Source organism: Vidua macroura, chromosome 3 (assembly GCF_024509145.1).
Source record: "Vidua macroura isolate BioBank_ID:100142 chromosome 3, ASM2450914v1, whole genome shotgun sequence".
NCBI lineage: Eukaryota > Metazoa > Chordata > Aves > Passeriformes > Viduidae > Vidua > Vidua macroura.
This window is the reverse complement of record NC_071573.1, coordinates 48,792,320-48,811,439: the sequence shown is the minus strand read 5'-3', so window position 1 is coordinate 48,811,439 and position 19,120 is coordinate 48,792,320.

Here is a 19,120-nt window from a genome sequence, read left to right as displayed (position 1 = left end):
TACAGCAGAAGGAAGGCGGGGGAAGCCCAGGAAGGCTGCTCAGCTGGCCTGTGGTGGGAGAGAGCCCCCCCTCACCACCCTTCCTGGAGGTGCCATGGTACCCAGCTGGGATCTGAAAAATGGATGCTCCTTGTTGGGAGGCATGGACAAGATAGCTGCTCAAGATTCAAAATTTTTGCAGCTAATATTTTACCATGGGAACAGCATTGCTCTGGGACTGTGTTTGTGCTTGTGCATTCATTTGATTCTCTAGGAGCTGTTATGAACATTTCTTTGCCTGGACTAGTTTTGACTTCTTTCTTACTTTATAACTGTTTTTTAAAAGTCTGAAGAAACTGCTATCTGAAAATACATAAATACTTCTCTATTCTCAAACTATTACGTATTCCAGTTATGTCTTTTTAATTATCCTCTTGCTCATCTCTTCTTAATTTTCTTTTTTGAAATATGGTATTTTCTTAACGTTTTGACATAGTCAGCCATAGCAGCTTTTCTTTCTGATCTACAAAGTGAAAATCATCTTATTGTGGAAGCTTTGGTTTAATCTGTTGACTTGTAAAAATATATTACATCAAATGTGGGAGCTGTATGGAAGCAAATGCATAAATTTCTGAAGAAAAAAAAGGATGGTTCAGAATATGCAACAGTACATTAAATTACATGTTTGTATTTTTTAAAAGAGGATATTAAAAGAAACCCTGATGTGACGACTTACAATCACACAGCTGTGATGGCAACACCTCTACACAGGAGTTGAATTCAGTTTTGCAAAAAGAAAACCAGTTATTGAAAATGAATTTGAATGAAATTGAAGATACTGCTGGGGTTGAGGAAGAAGATAAGTTCAGGACATTTATTTAGAAGGAAAGGTGTTAAAAATAGATGCTCTGTCAGATGTGATATTGTTGAGGTCACAAAACAGTTTCCATATAATGTGAGGGGTTGTAAAATATTAATGGCTCCCTAAAATGTTCAGTTTGAACTTAATTTGGCAACTTTTGTAAAGGATAATAAAAGATGTTTTTACAAATATATTAACGGTAAAAGGAAGGATAAGACCAACCTTTGTTCTCTATTGGATGAGGGAAGAAACTCAGTAACTGCAGATGCGGAGAAGGCGGAAGTGCCTAAAGCCTTCTTTGCCTCAGTCTTCAGTGGGAAGACAACTTCTCCTTAGGACAGCTGTCCTCCTGGGTTGGTAGATGGTGTCAGGGAGCAGAATAGTCCCCCTGTTATCCAGGAGGAGGCAGAGAACTGCTGAGCTGCTTGAATGTTCATAAATCTATGGGACCAGATGGGATCTGTGCCAGGTTGATGAGGGAGCTGGCAGATGAGCTTGCGAAGCCACTCTCCATCATTTAGCAACAGTCTTGGTTCAAGGGTGAGGTTCCAGATGACTGGAAGCTGGCCAATGTGATACCCATTCACAAAAAAGGTGGGAAGGGGGATTCTGGTAACTATAGACTAGTTAGCCTGACCTCAGTACCCAGTAAGGTTATGGAGGAGTTTATATTGAGTGTCATTATGCAGCCATGTACAGGATGGCCAGGGTATCAGACCCAACCACCATGGGTTTAGGAAGGGTAGGTCATGTTTGACCAACTTGGTTTCCTTTTATGACCAGGTGACCCGCCCGGTGGAAAGGCTGTGGATGTTGCCTGTTTGGACTTCATCAAGGCCTTTGACACTGTCTCCCACAGCACACTCCTGGAAAAGCTGGCAGCCCACGGCTTGGACAGGAGCACTGGGTTAGGAACTGGCTGGATGGCTGGGCCCAGAGAGTGGTGGTGAATCGTGCTGCATCCAGCTGGGGCCAGTCACCAGTGGTGTCCCTCAGGGGTCTGTGCTGGGGCCAGTTCTGTTCAATGTCTTTATTGATGACATGGATGAGGGTATTGAGTCTTCCATTAGTAAATTTGCAGATGACACTAAGCTGGGAGCATGTGTCGATCTGTTGGAAGGTAGGAGGGCTCTGCAGAGAGACCTGGAACAGTTGGATGGATGGGTGGAATCCAATAAAATGAAGTTCAATAAGTCCAAGTGCCGAGTCCTGCATTTTGGCCACAATAACCCCCTGCAGCACTACGGGCTGGGGACGGCTGGCCACAATAACCCCCTGCAGTGCTTCTGGTTGGACAGTGCCCAGGCAGAAAGGGACCTGGGGGTTCTGGTCAACAGCCGCCTGAACATGAGCCAGCAGTGTGCCCTGGTGGCCAAGAAGGCCAACAGCATCCTGGCCTGTATCAGGAATGGTGTGGCCAGCAGGAGCAGGGAGGTCATTCTCCCCCTGTATTAGGCACTGGTGAGGCCACACCTTGAGTGCTGTGTCCAGTTCTGGGCCCCTCAGTTTGGGAAGGACATTGAGATGCTTGAGCGCGTCCAGAGGAGGGCAACAAGGCTGCTGAGGGGCTTGGAACAGAAGCTCTATGAGGAATGACTGAGGGAGCTGGGGTTGTTTAGCCTGGAGAAAAGGAGACTCAGAGGTGACCTTATCACTGTCTACAACTTCCTGAAAGGTGGTTGTAGTCAGGGTACAGGGGTTGGTCTCTTTCTCCAGGCACCAACTGACAGAACAAGAGGGCACAGTCTTAAGCTGTGCCAAGGGTTGGATAGGTTGTATATAAAGAAAAAGTTTTTTACAGAAAGAGTGATGAAGTACTGGAATGGTCTGCCCAGGGAGATGGTGGAGTCACCATCCCTGGATGTGTTTTAAAAAAGACTGGATGTGGCATTCAGTGCCATGGTTTAGTTAAGGTGTTAGGGCATGGGTTGGACTTGATTATCTTGAAGGTCTCTTCCAACCTAGTCATTCTGTGATACTGTAAAATCAGGCAGCAAAATCCCTTCCCATAATCTTCCTGTTTCTCCCAGTAATTAGCTGGAGGATTCCATCACTTCCAAGCAAGTCAGAACTGTCAAGTACTTCTCAAAAGCATGGATTAGATCAGAAAGATTAAACATGTTACAGGATTATATCAGTCAGTATTTTAATATTTAACCACATGATGTGCTTATATGTTATTCAAAAGTTGAGACAGTTGATTTTACATAATTTGAAGCAATTTAGAGATGGGGGCTTCAGTCTAAGAACATGAAGATAAATTTTAAAATCTGCATCTAAACACTCAAAGAATTGCAACAGCTTTTTTAACCCTGTCTGTCCTGTGCTACTCAGAGGGTTTCAAGGTTGCGCCCCCTCCTAGAACTTGGGTTTTTGTGCTAATAGAGACAGTATTAGCACTGCAGGAAGAAACCTGTTGCCACTTCATCTGTAGACTCAAACATCATAGGTTTTTTTTCATATGAATTAGTAAATGCTCTCCAAACTAATTTTTGTTAGATTACCCTTTTTACGTACTCCAAATATTGTACTTAATATTTTAAAGACAGTTTGAGAATATTATTTCCCCCTTAATGTGTTGCATTTGTCACAGTACAGAGCATAACACAGGTGATTGCATCAAAAAGAGGTAATTGAGTGTATAGTAAAGTGTAACTTGGTAATTTTCTGTTGTGATAATCCTTCTACCTTTCCCCTCTGACTTGTGATACACACTCATCTTTTTTTAGCTAGTGATTCTGTCCTCTAAAGTCCTTTGGTAGAGATCACATCTACAAGTCTGCGTACTTATTTTGAGGGATTTGTGGTGGTATTGCACTATCCTGTTGTGGTTTAGTGGACCATCGCATTCTGAAAAATGTGAATGCACAGTCAGATTAACTATTGTCTTCTCTGAAGGTCCTAGGAGTGCAAAGGAATGTGTAGGAGATGGGGATAAAGCAAAATTTATGGAGAAGCTGTACCAGAAAAAGGGAAAAACATTATACTGTATACAGATACAATCAAACAGTTAACCCCTTTTTGTGAAGGTAGTGAGGAGTAAAAAAAAAATGATCCCCATACCTGTACAACAAGAGGGTTCCATGATAACGAAAGAATAATCTTTATCCCGCTGGGGGATATGCTCTGACATCTGTGCGTATCTCTGATGTAACCAAGGCAGAACTGTCATCTGCTGAGGTACATGTGACACGTAAGAATTTCATTCTTTTACAAAGCATGTGGGTCAACTCTGTACTAGGTCCTAGTACAATTCTAATGCAAAGCCTCTAAACTACTGAAGTTTGTAATTCAGCTGCATGTCTACAACAAAACAATTTTTCATATTTCTAGTAGCTCTTCATAGCAAACTTCACTGAGTCTTTTTAATTTTCATTTCCAGTTGATTGTAATAAAGATTGCATTGGATGGCTGAGACACTATTACAGTATTACATTATCCTAATTTTACTGACGTATATTGTCTTTTTCAAGATGAAACACAAGATTTCTGAGTAGTTTATGAAAAAGTAAAAGCGAAGATGGCACCTGCTATTTTTTAAATACTTTAGAGTAGCCTGGGCTAGAGCCAGTTTACACTGCAAATACCAAACTACTGCAATGAATTTCCTGATTAATTAGTGATTTCTCTTTTTGCTTATGCTGTATGGATAGACTCAAAAAACAGAATCCTGTGCAGTATCCATGATCTATGGATCAAATAATTTTGTTTTTGAACAATATAAGATAATGGTATGTTGTACTGTGCACATAACTAGACTAGAAACCTTTGCTGTCTGCTCTGGTAGGGGTTCAATTTGTAATCTTTGATTTCAAGCTATTGCTCATTCTTTTTATATTCTTTGCTCTCGGTTGGCTGAGTCCCAACACAGTTTGTTCTTTAAGCAAGCACTGGGAGCAATAGCCATTAACCTTTTTAAAGTGGCTTTTTAGCATGTCGTGAGTTTATGTCTTGCTTCTTTTTGCCATTAACCTTTCTGATGGGACAGTGTACTGTGTTTTGCTTACTTCAGCATGTCATGCTCATTTTCACCTCTTGCCCATTTGCAGGTGCTCTATTTCATTACAAGAAAGATGGGGGAATGTGGTGGGGAAAGGACAAAGGCAGCACATGCCAGGCCTTTTCCCTACGCACACGAGCAGATAGTACGACCCTAGTTAAGACAGCAGCCCATTAAAGACATATCCTTGTTTAGGTGCAGAAGCAGTTCCTCTGACACTGTCCCTGGCATCTGCTACAAGGCCATAATTGTCAACCATGATAAGGCATTGCAACCAGAGCCCTCAAAACAAAAGCTGTTCATCTGAGGCCAGCATCAGTGAAAGGTTCAGTTATTCTTGCTTTACTGAGCATGAAATGGAATTGAAAGGCAATATTAAATGGGTTATTAAACTTAAGACATGGCATCTTTTGGTCTTCTCTTGCAATTGGCCTTACCACATGCATATATAATGTATTCTCAATAGGGTTAGTCATTTGTATGGCCTTTGAGTTTCAAGAAATGTTAGCATTGCAATTATTCAGTTGTCATTTTGTGATAAACTAAAAATATGGTTCCTTTGGAAATTAAATGTTTGTCTTCTGGTTATTTTCATCCTCTCTCTACACAAGCAGGTATCTACCACAAATGATTAAGAAATAGAAAGAGTATATTTCTAGCACAGTTTCCCTGCCCCTCAAAAATCCTTAAAGTGAGTGTACTTTTGTTTCTCTTCAGCCTTAACACTTGTGTCTCAAAGTTTGGGTTTATTTTACATATATATGACTTCCCATACGTCCTATTGGAATCATTCTAGGACAATTGATGTGTTTCCTGAAAAAAACAAAAATACAAAAAATAACAAAACAACATGAACTTAAACAGGAATGCCATTTTTTAATACCATCTTTATCAGAACCTCTTCTCCAGTAAACATGGAACAGTGGTTTCAACTGACTGCAGCTGGCTTGAGGGCAGGCCCAAGGGAATTGCATGAAAGCACATTTCTAGTGCTGGATTCAGCATTTTTTCAGCTTACCTAGAAACCAGAAAGGGTTGGAACATCAAACGGCAGGAATTAGCTAAAGAACATTTGCCAGTTAAACCCAGCAGCTGGTAAAGGTGCCTGTTAACAGCATTTCCACTGCTTGCTCACAAACTACAATCAAACTGGATTAGGAAGCTTCCTTGTAAAAATCTGTCATTTACCCGGCAACAAAAGAATTTTCTAGATATTCATTATCTCCCTAAATACTTAAGCAGATTGGTCAGTTATCATCAGTCCAAGACAGTAGCACGAAGCAGAAGGCAGAGGAACTGACACCACACCTTACTGGCAATTAAGCAGAAGATGGAGCATGAGTTAATTTTGCTAAATGAAGCTTAGCTGATATCCAGTTTGTGTTTAACCATTTATCTGAGAGTTCTTGCTAAAGATTTGCAGAATTTAGAAGAAGGGGAAAAATATTTTCTTTGTAGATTGAAAGAAATATTATAATTCCCAAAAGATATTGCTAGAAATGTAATCACTCCTACTAGGATTTGTCTGTCTTATTTTGACAGTTCATATTGAAAATCAAGTCATTTTGATTTAGGAGTGGCTGAGCAATATGCTATAAATGGGTATTCCTGTATTAGAATTTATGGTACATATAGCTGCAATGTATGAACCTATTCCTAAACCAATCATAGAGTAATTCCACTTTTTCTTTAATGACTCTAAAATACTTTTATCATCTCTTTAGTACTTCCCCCCTAGCTCTGGAAGCTTTGCCAAACAATAAAATAAAAAGAAGTGTCAATACAGTCAAAGCATTCACGGATAGCCTTAGAGCATGAAAATATTGAATGGAATCAAAGATACCTCTGAGGGTGATTTGGGTTTAATCTAATGAGTTGGCTTGGTTTATGTCTGCTGACAGGCAGGTCAACTGCCACAGCTTCATTTTAACACTTCACAAAATCATCTTCCAAATCACTAGAAGCACAAAAAACATTTAAAGGCAACTTTCACTTGAAAAACATCTGTATCAGAGGAAAACTAAGATTAGAATTAAATACTTCATCAGATCAGGTTTGCGTTGCTTGGACCAATACAGGTGATGTAACGTTACTCTAAAAATGCTCTGAAATTAGGGTTCTATCTTATGCTGAACTAAAACTACTTAGTATCAGATATTTAAGGTCCTATCAATCGTTTGTGTGTTCTGTGCTAGGATTTTGGCTTATCCTAGTGGTCTTTTCACAGGAAATATAGAATGTGACTTCTGATTTTGGTGGCACCTCAACCTGTACCTAAATCCTGGATGTATTATTCATAAATTATTTACAGCTATACATAGGGGGATAAAAGTATTTGTGCCAATGATTTTATGTATATGCTTATTTTGATTTGCAGTAATGAAATCTCAAGTTGCATTTTTTTCATACCAGGTATTTTCTTTCCCACCATTAAGTTTTTCTTTGTTCTTTAGCACAAGTGCCAGAGTCTGGGGAAATGCACAAAAATGCTTTTTATTTCAAGCACTGACACCAGTGATCCAACTTTCTCTGTTAAGGAAATGGGTAAATCCACCCTTTCTTCATGGCTCAATCAATTTCCTTTTGAAAGGGAAAACATATGCTTCTTTTACCTTCAGACAATATGTCAGTATATCTACCGTTATATAGACAATGGATTTAGAGGGATTTCCTTTCCCCCATAAACCAACTAGACCCACACTGCCTGTTTTTCTCTGAAGTTCATGTTTGAAGTATGAAGTTTGAAGCTACAATTAATCCTTCAAGGACTAGTTTTAGCATTGCAGTTTGGCTTCTCCCTGCACAAGGTCAGTTGTTCTCACTACTTCTGCTCTCTTCTCTCACACTGATTCTGCAATATAGATTTGCACTGGTGGGGCAGGGCTCCTTGCAAGCAGTGGCGCACAGTGTGTTGTGCTCCAGTGACTCTGGCCACACAGTGAAGAGCAGGTTTTGATTGCTCTCCACAGAGCTTCCAGTAGCCTCTGTGCCCAAGCTATGCATCATTCACACTGAGCTTGCTGAGATCCACAGAGAGCAGTAGTGCAGTGCACAGAGATGTTGGGAGTGCTTTGTGATTTTGTACAATAATCTTTTCCTTCTAATTAACACATGAGGTCTTAGAGGTTTGCTCTAAAACTGACAGAAAGACAAAGCTTCGACTTTGTGGGAAACTATAGTTTGGGCCTAAAATTTGGATTAGGTCAAATTGGGCTTGGATGCTTCAAATCCACCATTTAGCTTCACTGTAAAACTTTAATTTACTATAGCAGGTGCAGGAAGCCCAAGTATCTCTCTCCCTACCCAACCCAGGGAATCCTGTTGGGAAGCCAGGCTTGTTTTCTTTAAACAGCTTTGTGTTTAAGAAACACAAAATATTTAAAAAACCCAACAAACTAAACCAGAATCCTACCCCCCAAAAAAAAAAGTTCGTAACGATTGATTTTTACAGTTTCATTTTTAAATTCATTTCATTCATTTTTAAAAGAGCAGTTGTGCTTCCCTGAAAAATCTTTAGGCCAGTTCCGCCTGATGTCAGTTGCCACTCTCTGACACTGGCAAGGGCAGGGTCACAAACAGGTGACGTATTGTCTTCACAACATGTAGAAACTATATGTTGACATCCAAGAACTGGACACATTTATTTTGATTTTAGCTCCTACATCTTTTATTTATGTTGTTTTCCTTTTATAATTGGCAAAGCATATCTATTAATCAAACCAATAAAATATGAACAATATTTAATCTAAATGCACATGTTTTTAAGAGAACCCCAGTTTGATGTCTCAACACTTCACTGAGGAGAGAATAAAAGTTTATGTTGGTTTTCAGGTCTAGGATGGTATGCCAAATATGGGAGAGCATAATAGAGAATATAAAATAGGATACGGTTGTCAATCCATCATACCCCTCACTGTGTTCCTTTGGTAGAACAGTGACTTCTGTAACCTGTCAACAAATTTAGGGGCAGTTTAAGCTCTACAGCTTTAAAAAGATTGGAAATGGTTTTCTTTTTATTTTTTCAATTTTTAGAGTATATCTAAATCTCACTAGTGTCTGTTGTCATATGCAACAGGGATTCTTTTTTACTCTGAGGCAAGGCCTGAGGCTCTAATCCATGTCTGCAGGTGACCTGCAGTAAAGGCTTGTCAGAATAATTACATCTTGCTGTGGATAGGAATAAGCACTCGTCCTCTTTTTTAAAGATTCTTCTCTGTAAACTACCTGGCCTGAGCTGACTACTCTTCACAATGGGGCCAAGGAGCATAAAGCAAAATTAACTATGCACATCCTGCTGTCAGCCTGAGATCTCCATCATTGACTTCTGTCAACCTTGGCAGGAAACAATCTATTCTTCCCATGCTTGTCCTTAAAATAAGGAAGAAGAAACAAAAAAAAACCTCTGTCATATGTTAGTTTATATCAAATTGTCCCAGAAACCAAACCCCACATGTTTATTAAAGTGTGTCTCCCTGTTGCTGTGACCACCTGGTGCTGGCTTGAATTGCAAAGAACAAAAAAGAAGTGATCGTGTGTGGATTTTTCCTCTTTATGTATTATACTTTAGTTTAGTCGCAGTCTGGCTCCTAAATAGAATAATCAATGCCATTATCTCTTCCTCCCTTATCTAAATCACATCGGGAGATCGATAGCTACAACAAAGACAGCCAGTGCTTTCTTTCCACTGGGACTCATTACTTTGTTGCCAAGATGGGGGTATAGATATTCTCGGGAAGGTTATCTGGTGTTCCCTGGTAGTTAACAACAACTGTCAGGTATTAATGGTGCTCTGCAGCCTCACCTTTACAGTGCTGTGACTGATAGCAGGACATGTTTATAACAAAATGAACCTCTGCTGCCTTTTTTCCTCATCCTCCTGCATCTTGTTTGTTCTTTCGTTTCCTTTCTCCCCTCCTGTCTGCTGTTGCAATCCTAGGCAGTATGTTTGAGAATATCAAATGTTGAGGCCCTTCTCATTGAGATTCCTTACAAGTGCAGGTTTGCTTTTATACAGGCTAACATCTGCTGCAGTATTACAAAGACTAATTAAAATAAATTCAGATCCTAAATTAGTCTTTTCAGTAACATTTATTACACAAGACACTGGGTGATAAAGTGTATTATATGGTTAAGCTGAATCAAAAGTCATCTTTTTATTGGATTTGCTGGCCAGTAAGGAGCAATCTCTGCAAAGAAGCTTACATTTGCAATACGGTATTTTCTACTAGACTAATAAGGAAGTCTACCACAATGTTCTCATGTTTATTTATACATATCAACTAAATGTAAAAAATTATGTTTAAAAAAAAGAAGAAAAATACACTTCTGTTGGTTTGGGCTACACTCCCCATTTTTCTTATCAAAATCAGAGTCAGTTTGCAAATCCAAGGTGAACTGATATGACAGACAATTTGCACATCAAGTCATCAAATCCTCAAAGGGTAGCTCTCTTCTAATTTAATGGCTTCACTCTCTGCAGTGGAATAGCCCCCATTTAAGTGCAGATCCCACCCTACACCATCATTCTGCTGTGGAGAAGGAAGGTGGGCCTGGATCTTGGGTAACCCCAAATTTCTGCGTAGTGATGAGCAAAGAGAAACAAGGCAATGGTACCTGAAGTACAGTTTGTACGTGTCAAGTGCTTATAGGAGTTAGAAATACATGCATTACTAGGACTGTATTTATTCCTTATTAGGTGTGCCAGAGAAGCAGAACAGGGTGCTGAAACAACAGCATTGTCGCATTTCTGACCTGCAAGGCGGTAAATGAATGAAAATGAGGGGAGAGCAGTTGTGAAATTGTGCCCTCCGGACATGCTAAGCTAAGGAGCCAAAACATAAAGCTGTTGTGCTGCATCTTTTTTCTAATACAACATCAGAATTTGTTTGTTGACTCTTATAGACTTGACCTTATGCCAAGTGTAAATAATGAAAGTTTAGTGGTTGGATTTGATGGGAACAGGAGTCACCTTTCTCTGCAGGAAAATGAGGGGGTTTCTGACAGATGGATGAGAAAAGAATGTGGATATTTCAGGTCTTCAGCCCATCAATGAACATTACCATGATGTGAAATATGTAGCCATAAAAAAACTTACCTTAATAAAAAACTAAATTACTTGTATTTCCAGTTGTACTGCATATTAGGAGAGGTTATTATGATGGGGTTTCTCTGACTCTGTTAGTAATTCCTTTAAATTTTTTGTTGACTACCTTTATCTGCAGTCATGCTTAATTTTTGATTAAATAGACTAAGAAAGAGCAGAAAACATTTTTACTTTTATTTTGGTTGTTTTTCAATGTACCTTGGAAAATATATATCAGGAATTCAGAGTGTTGGGGATATTGTTTTCCTTTGCCTGTGCAGCATTCCAAGTACAAGACATCTTTGCCTGGACTGTTCCCATTTTAGGTGCTTTTTTGGTCATCTTTTTCTTTAGATATTTTGACTTTTGCAATTCAAAAAAATTACCTTTGACAATAACTTGGCATCTGTACTGCTACACAAAGACTTTGTATGCTTTCCAGTGGGTGGGAAATAAGTTAGTTGGCAAATATCTGCGTTTTTTTCTGGCTGAAAGAGAGAGAGGCCTTGCATATAATGTTTGCTTTGATAGCTTTTATTCAGGGCCTAAAATAAAGCTCAAGCACATAATTTTCAGTAGCTCTCCATTGGTTACTTGGTTTTCCATACATGAAAGAGGAAAGCAGTCCAGGAGTTAATAAAAATACAGGTCTGTAAAAAAAAACAGCATAATGTGTTGCAGACAACTCAGCAACAATATTTATGTTTTCTTTTACTCTGACAGTCCCCAGATTATAATATACAGATTGGGTATTTCCAAGGACACCACAGGGAGACGTGCAAAGAAATTAAAATGGATTTTGGTAGAACATAAACAAAAACTGTCCAAAAAATAGCCTTGTAAATAACCAAGCTTCAGAATGAGAAAATCTCAGTTAAATACTTAAAAGTAACATAATGAAAGAAAGAAATGAACAGCAGAAGTGACTGAAGCTCTCTTCAATTAGAAAAACACAAGTGACATGGAATTTTTTGTGTCTGAATTTCTTGAGAAATCTGTGTAAGGTTCTTTTCTCTGATAGTTTTATTTTGTTTGTGGTTTTTGGTTTTTTGTTGGTTTGATTTTTTTTTTTTTTTTTTTTTGGTGATGTAAATAAAATTACTTGCATCTAGTTTGTTGCCTAAAATCAGTCTGGCAGAAAACATGAACTGGTAGTTGAATTCTGGATTGGCCATCTTTGTTACATGAGTGCATGGGTGACATAGTGTCTTCATCTCACGTGAAGATGAAAGGCTTATACCTGTTAGAGCAGAGCAGTCTTTTCTTCATCTGACAATGTTTTTGAGCTTTTCTTTGCTGATCTGGGGACTTCCTGTGCCATCCACTATCTTTGCATTACTATCGCTGTCAGTACTGTTCAAGACCAAGGAAAGATGACAGCAAATGTCTTGAAATCAAAGTATGACCCTTAACTAACACAAACACACATCTGTGCAGTATAAAACTGGGAAGCTATATTAATACACCCCTTCACCATTGCCACACTGGAAAGCAAGTGGTTCTGGATTTTGGATTCAGTCTGACAGGAATAGTACTGAAAGTTTGGTCCTGTAGTTGTCAGCGCAGTGTTTGGCTACTGTTCAGGAGGAAGCTGAGAAGGGAGGAGCGAGGCAGAGAGACAGGCACACCACATGCGAGCACTGGTGGTGATGAGACGTTTCACTCAGATGATTAATGCCCATTTACAAAATTGGGCTATTTACAAAATTGAGTGTGCAACTTAAAGACTGCCTGAGTTGAAAGGAGGTGTCCCTGCCTGCTGACACCCTTTTCATGCCACACTGGTCCCTCTGTCCCAATGTGCCATAATTATGGCTGAGTCTTGTGCAGTGTCCCAAGTGGCATTAGTCCAGGTTCTGCTCACTGCAACTGCTCCTATCTCTCCTGGTGAGTTGTGCCAGGCTGTGGGAGAGAGGGCACAAGAGAGGTCTTAATGGAAAGCAAGAGGTTTCCATTTATGGCTGTTATTTCACTGTGATTCTGAGGTAAGAGCCATTATAAGGGTGTTTCAGAGCACAACAGGAAAAAACTGCCATAACTGGGAGTGATGGGATAAGGTTGATCAAAGCCAAATGGGGGCTATTTCCTGACAGTGAGATCTATTAGACTGTGGAATAGGTAAGTCTCCCAAGGGAAGTGATAGAAGTCCAAGCACTTGAGTAGTTTAAAACTACAGTAGACAAAGAGCTCAGGAGTATGTAATCAGGAATAATCTACCAGTGACCACAGAATGAAAGACTGATGTAGTATGTCCTTCCATCTCTACTTTTTGGAATACATGCAGTCTCACAGCAGCCTTCTAGCTCCATTTTCAGCTAAATATATTTTGGAAAGTCCCATTTTCAAAGAAAGAAAAATAGCTGCAGGTATCTCTTAAAGGAACTACTGCTTGTTTTGTAATGTTGCTCCATAACCCCTTCTGTAGATGTTTCCTCTTCAGATGACAAGTTTCAGGCTTTTGCAGTTGAGTGAACTCCAGCTCAGGGGACAGCTTCCTTTTCAGACATGCCGTTTTAAATCCTTGTAGCCTTATGGTTCATCACACCCTGTACCCAAATACATTTAACAGTGTCAGTATTCGTTTCAGGCTCTTCTTGTACCATGTTTAAACGTTTCTATAATTAACTTAAAATGCAGAAGTAAGGTTTCATCTTTGTGCTAACCATCTCCTTCACCTTACAACTGTACATTGGCATGATGGAGTGGCCTTTGCAGGAAGAGGAGTTCATGGTCCTACAGTGAAAGTCAGGGGAAGGAAAGCACGACATGCATGAGGGACAGTAAAAGAGGGAAGCACAAAGACACTACCTGTGAGAAGCACAGCAAAGTTCAGAATTATTAAAAGAGCAAGAGATAGGGGATGATGTGGTGCAAAAGGGTGGGAGCAATGGAGTTTGTAAGTGTGCTTGAGCATGAACATCTGATGCAGAAGGATAGTGATGTGTGCGATGCAGTGCCCTAGAGCACTAGACCCAGCGTGCTCTATAAGACCCAAGTTATTATAACTTGGAGGTAAAATGAAATGTGCTGAACAGGAGTCACTGAGGAGGGCAGAGAAACTCATTAAATACTTCTGATTTTGGAGATTCCACTGCCTCCATTGGGCAATATTGATCTTATTATGATGCACTGAATTAAAAACTGCATCTAACCTGTAGCCTTTCTGTCCTTCTTTAACTGTTGCATTCATGGCATAAGCTTACATTAAACCACAGACTGCAGAATTCACAAGCAGATTTTGCAATTCATTTCATGACTCACTCCTCCTCTCAGGCTTCTACCCCTTAGTGGGTATTGACAGAAAATACTACTAGTATAAGAAATGGCTTGATCTAATCTGCAGTGTTATTTGTGCTAGATAATGGAGAAGAAAATTGAAATAGATTATTTTCAATAAGCCCTAAGGGTGAGCTAATATACCCAGAAATCTTTAGCACCCCGTAATGATTTGCTGTCTTCAAAAGGATGGTTTCTTTTTAACTGTGACTTGTATTTTTTTTTTTTAAATGTTGCAAAATTAATTTTTGACAAACCAAATCTGAATATTGCCTTGTTTGCTCCATATTGTTCTACCTTCTTTCTGTGGCTTGTTTTTTAACACTGATATGTTGTTTCATGTGTGCCATTCATATCTAAGCACACATGCATTGCTATCTCAAGATTCTCTAGCTAAAAGCCTTATCTGAGGACTGAAACAAACATATTAACCATCTTTGAACTATGTACATATCTCATTAAATCTTTTTTATCTTGTGCTATGTTTTATAGATATATAAATAAAAGGGTTTTTTTATGTGTGAGGGGTTTATTTATATGTTTAGTTTTATTAGCTATGATGGTTGATTCTGAAATTTTGACCTCTAAGATGTTAATTTGAATAGCACATGCGTTTCACAATCAGTGGTCAAGATTTTGAAGACAATGCACTAAGAAGCAACTTGGTGTGCCAAAAGACAAAATTTTTATTGGTCTTTTTCCAGTTCAAAACCTTTATTTTGCTTGATGTGTAATCTCAAATTAACAATAACATCTTAAGACAATTTTATGTCTTTTCTGCTCTCTATATTAAACAGATGTAATTTGTTTCTCACTAGTTTGTTTTTTTGCAGGGCAAATCCATAAACATTCCATCTCGGAATTGATTTGTATAGAATAATAATAAAACTTAAGTATCAACATTGTACCTGAATAGCTCTTGCTTTATATGTATCTTATATTTGTAATGTTCTTATATATTTAAAATTATACAGAACTTCTAAAGGATGAGCGAAATTTCAGTCACTATACTGGTATTTATCCATTAAATGAACACCTTTATTGTATCATTTATATAAAAGATAGTTATATTAAAAAGCTTATGGTAGGATGCAGAGTGTGTATGCATACTCCATATAGTCCAGTAGAAAGCTGTGCTGAAGTATGTAAATGGATTAACACAGCATTCATAACCATAATCTATCAATATATATATTTCCATGTCATTTCTTGCAAAGTGTTTTTCCAAGAGGGAAATATATAACCATGTGACTGGCATACTGATCCCACTGGTGGTGATGGCATCTGATCCAGAGAAATGGCTAGTAAACTCAAATTGTTATCAGCTCCTGCCTTCTAGGCAGCTGTTTTTCAGTGCAGGATTTACCATAAAGATCACAAAAACAACTGGCAACTATAAACTTGATATAAAAAAGACTTTTAAATGTCTTCTTCTATCTAGCTGTGATGTATTGCAACTTACTTTAAAACGTAGTTATTGAATGCACTAACTTATTCAAAACCCAGAACTCCATTTAGCTGCAATGGCTTTAATTGTTTTAAGGTTTCTCCAGGGATATGAGTCTGTGAAGGACTGAAAGGGGATGGACTGTGTTCTGGAAATTCTGTTTCCAAACTGTGATAAGAATGTTTCACTGGATATATTTGCACTGTCATTAGCGAGCAGGAAGCAACATGGTAAATATTACAGAAGCATAAAATACAGCAAGCCGCAGAAAAATATACCTGAAAAAGAAAATAAAATTGAGGGTTGAAGGAGATGTTGGACATTTAAAGCAGAGGAATAAATGAAATTTTGATTTATTTTTTCTGTCACTCAGTTGGAGCAGCAGTGCAGATGTACAGTCCATATCATTCTCACTCTGGACTGTGTGTAGGAATGGTATATCTGCACCAGAGTCAATGCTGAAAGAATTGGATTGGGGATATTTTGAAGACGGATTTTCAAGGCCCATTCTGTCCAAAGCAGAAAGATGTGAGAAAATATAGTTGCTACCAGCTGGATTTTTATTTCTATTTCTTTTGTAGAGTGTGAACTTTCTTCAGTTTTCCATCCTCACCCCTTTTATCTTCTTTATTTTTGTTTCCTTCCACAATTCCTGGATCTCTCTCTCTATTGCCAAGTATCTAATTCAGCTTTCATATCTGTTTTAGCCATCCCTTTATTATTGCTACATTTCAACAAGCTATCCCACTAGAACATCCTGTCTGAAAACTCAGCCCAACAGCTGAGAAGACTGAGCTTGGATAGATGAATGGATGGGTAGATAAACAGTTATCCAGAATAGCTCTTAGAGCTGTCTATTTGAGCAAACTATTTAAGCTGCCAGCCTATGTGTATTCATAGCCTATTTATCACACTGGTATCAGAGCACCTATCAATTTAGCATTAGAAATCCAGTCCAAGTCTCAGTCCAATTGTGGAAACTTACTGACTGTTGCTTGCTTCCTTTAGACGACTAGAATAAAAGATGTGATTTCCAGCTATGTTTTGCTTTTTTCTTCCTAGCCTATTATCTGAAAGCTTGATCTGGGACTTCCTAAACTATCAGGAAAGACTCTGATGATTCCTTAATTGTTCACAGCTTTTATTTGAGCAAGGTTTACCTCTTTCTGAAAAGGAATTTTCATTAAAAAGTCTATTTCCATTTTTCCCAATTTTTTTCCTCCTTTCTAAGGTTTTTTCCTCTTCCCATTTCTTTTATCTGTGGAGGTTTTTCTTTGTTTTTGTTTTTCACATTACTACTTAGGCAATATGTCAAAGAGAAAGTGAAGAGGGTTTTTTTTCAGTAGCGAAAATGGATAACACTTTTCACCTGACAGAAATGTTAAGCTTTGAAAGTGAAGCTCTTCTCTAGGTACTGAGTTGAGAGTCATCTAGAGAGGGGAAAAAAGAAATCTTAAACAAAATTAAAAGTGTCGCTTCTGCTACCTTGGCCCTTGTGGTTTTTTTGTTTTTGTTGGGGTTTTTTTGGGGGGGCATTGTTTCGTTTTTTTCTTCATGTAGCAGACAGTCTTTATCTTGACCACCAAGACTGAGAGCAAGCTTTTCTTGTTTTTGCTTTTCTGATTCTCTGACTTGTCCCACTGTGGGGCAGTGATGAAGTGGACTGGGTGGGAGCCCACCACAGTCCATAACTACCTAACTTACTAAAAATGTAAAAGGTCAAGTCTCTCCTGTTGGAGATAAGAACTTGGTGTCAACTCCTCCCTGCTATGCAGCTATATTTACTACTAACATATTTGCTGTATTAGTTGGGTGCTTGCAATAAAAATATAAAGGGGAGAAAAGGACATGCATATAAATATAAATGTGTGGAGGTGTTAATGACAAGTTTCTCTCAGAGGAAACAGCTGATCAATGTATAGGGAAGATGAAGGGGTGTGATCATGATTAGACAACAAGGTTAATAGTATCAATCAAGTCTCCTAAAATAGATGGAAGAGTTGCAGTTTCACGTCTTCAGCTACAACCTGGCCTTGTTTTCTGGCTTCAAATATAAAATAGCAATAAAGCATCCCTCTACCTGACATCCTTTTATGTTCTCTTTCAATCATGGGCTGCAAAATGTTTCTTTTCAGGTTTACCCTGCTTTGACATCCCTGTTATTGCCTATCACTTTAAGGAGTTGAAAGGCTGGGGATTGATTTCATTTTCTTTCAGCTCAAGGTTTTTTATGTGGAATCTGTTTCTCACTTGGTTTACATTTCATCTAAGATAATGCTGGGTATCAGTACTTGAATAATAATTGAACTGAAGCAAGCTGTTCAGCCTAAGGTCTCAAGCTGGGAAAGCTGTGTTTGTCATGTGTGGGTATTTCAAAATAATTTAACATTCCAGAAATAAGTTGCAAGCAAACACAAAAGTAGGAGAAAATCTGTGCAGCTCTGGCTGTACAGCTGCACCACTGCCTTCAGTAGTTCTCACTGAACATGAGCTAGCCCTTCATGTTGTTTAAAAATTTTCATCAGTAGTATGTAGTAAAGCATTATAGCACTGAGAGGTAGAAAATTACATGCTGCTAATTTTGAAACATGGATGAGCCTTGTGGAATTGTTTCTCCCGCCCCCTCAGATGCTGTTGAATGGCCAGTTAATAGTTATCCTGCTTGAAATTAAAGTTTTATTTTGATTGCATTAGTGCTACTAAAATATAGATGCTGTTTGTAGCTTTTGTAATTATGTTGCTACACCTTTAGTTGACAATAACACTTTACTATTACAGTTCCACCATCTGTAATCTCTGGTAATAAGTATTTGAAATTGTAGCTCAACTGGCAGAAAAAGCAAACTTATTTTACAATATCAGTCTGTAAGTGGATGGGTGACCATGCAATTTGAATATTGCTTATATTGAATGCCACTGTTTGACACACCCTACTAGAATTTGGCAGATCTTGGGAGCTGGTGATGCACAATTTTGGTTTGCAGTTTGGGTTCATCTACAGAGAGATTGATGATAAGCACCAAGTACTGAGAAAGCACTATGACTCAGCTGTGACTTTGGGGTAGAGGAGCAGAAAATTTTTACTTTGTGAAACTTAACAGATGTGTACAAAACTACTTGATGCATATTTCTTTTTATTAAATTGCTCATTGAGCCATTCTAATAGTCTTTATACTCTCCTATGTGAACCATTTTTTCTTCAACTTTGGAAAAAATGTTTTAATGGTCCAAATAGTAATCACATCTTGTAAGTCACAATCTGATGGCTTGAAAACACGGGTTAATTAAAATTTTGCAGACTGATTTTGAAAAGCTTTAACAGTCTTCTGGCATATTTCATCCAGACATGACAGTGAAAATTCACCAATATATAAGCACTTTTTACTAGGTATTCACATGCACAGTTACTGTGCTGCCAGTTAGACGATGTGATTTCTATGTGTTCTGGAGACCAGAGACAATGAAAGATGTGTT